Consider the following 2,311-nt stretch of genomic DNA (forward strand, 5'->3'; position numbering starts at 1 on the left):
TGCAAGATTTCAAGCCTCGCCAATAGAAAGTCATTTGAAGGCTACAAAGAGAATATTGAGATACTTGAAGCATACACCAAATATTGGTTTATGGTATCCCAAAGGAGCAAAGTTTGAGCTAGTTGGTTACTCCAACTCAGATTATACGGGATGCAAGGTTGAAAGGAAGAGCACCTCGGGCACATGTCAATTGTTGAGAAGATCACTTGTTTCATGGTCATCAAAAAAGCAAAATAGTATTGCATTATCAACCGTCGAAGTCGAATACATATCCACCGGTAGTTGTTGTGCACAAATACTTTGGATGAAGGCCACTTTGAGTGACTTTGGAATCAAGTTCAAGAAAGTGCCATTGCTATATGATAATGAGAGTTTAATCAAGTTGACCAACAATCCGGTTCAACATGTAAGAACAAAACATATTGATGTCCGCCACCATTTCATAAGAGATCACCAATAAAAAAGGAACATTTACATTGAGAGTGTAGGCACCGAGGATCAACTTGCCGATATATTTACCAAGCCATTGGATGAGAAAAGATTTTACAAGCTAAGGAATGAGTTGAACATATTGGATTTCTCAAATATGTGTTGATGCACCCCCCCACATGTTTATGACATGCCTCTCCTTCGAGCAATCTAAGGTAAAAGTTGATTGGCATGGCATACATCCTTACTAAGGACATGTTTAGTGTATCTAGACATCTTTCACATTTAATAAGCTCATTTATGAAAATCAAATGATTTTGATGATTGTATAGTACCACTAATGCTTCTATGCTTATTTTGATCTAGTGGTAGCATATGACATGTTTGTGGGCCTATAACCTAGTGTTTGATCTAGAAAATGAGCTCTAAGTGTTTAACTCAACATGGTACAAGATAACCCTTATTTGGATATGTGAAGAAGCTTGTCCTTGGATCAAACTGAGTTAAATATCTTTGGCAATTGATCTAGATTGGACCAAATTTGGGAAAATGATCCTCACCCCATTGATTGACATCAATAATCTCAACCTATCTATATTTTGAACCTTTGTGGTCATTGATTTTAAAGGGGGAGAAAAACAAAGATATTAGTACGTGGGGAGAAAAACAAAGATATTAGTGTATTAAGATTATGAAAAGACAACAAAGGGGGAAAACTTGACATAGGGGGAGAGATATGACGAAGGAAAGGAATCAATTAAAATTTTGAGCACACAAGTAGGGGGAGCAATCTCATGAACTTGTATGGTGTATTTGAATATGCATTTTATATGTTTACTTACATGGCACAAGTTTTAAATTTTAATATCCATGCTTGTGTGGTATATGCTAGTTGTAGGTTTAAATGATGAAATGAAAAACTAGCATGCATACGTTATCTAGTGATTTTATTTCCAAGTGGTATCAAGCTAACCATGGTGCTAAAGATGGTATATTGGTGCACTCCGATTGGTATCACGCTTCAAAGGTCCATCTTTTATACCTTAGCACCATTTGGTAGACATTGTCTCCTATATTTTCTATCCAAGCATATGTGCAAGCTACAATCCAAACTCTTAGCACATATGTAGGGGGAGCAATTGCTACCATTTAGGGTTCATAAAACTTGTCTATATCCTTTACACATGGTAAATATGCTTGGACAAGCAACATGGATTGAATTGAATTTCAATTCATATCTTGTGAAAGGGTTGTCATCAATTACCAAAATGGGGGAGATTGAAAGCTCTAGTTTAATTTTGGTGAATTGATGAAACCCTAAGTGCTAACCTAGTTTATCAAGTCATCATGACATAGGTAGCACATTCCAAGTGGCGAAGCAAATGAAGATCATGACATGATGATGGTGATGCCATGGTGATGATCAAGTGCTTGGACTTGAAAAGAAGAAAGAGAAAAACAAAAGGCTCTAGGCAAAGGTATAAATGGTAGGAGCTATTTTGTTTTGGTGATCGAGACACTTAGTGAGTGTTATCACATTTAGGATCGATAGCCGTACTATCAAGAGGGGTGAAACTTGTATCGAAATGCGGTTATCAAAATGCCACTAGATGCTCTAACTCATTGCATATGCATTTAGGATCTAGTGGAGTACTAGCACCCTTGAAAATTTTTGTAAAAATATGCTAACACATGTGCACAAGGTGATACACTTGGTGGTTGGCACATTTGAGCAAGGGTTAGGAACTTTACCGGTGGAGTGTCTGCCCATAGAGTGCGGACAGTTCGACGGTGCCACCGACGCTCTATACAGAAAAGACGAAGGTCACTGTAAGTGACCGGACACTGGTCTCGGTAGAACCGGCACGTCCGATCAGTGGAT

This window comes from Miscanthus floridulus, chromosome 7, assembly GCF_019320115.1.
Source record: "Miscanthus floridulus cultivar M001 chromosome 7, ASM1932011v1, whole genome shotgun sequence".
Lineage (NCBI taxonomy): Eukaryota > Viridiplantae > Streptophyta > Magnoliopsida > Poales > Poaceae > Miscanthus > Miscanthus floridulus.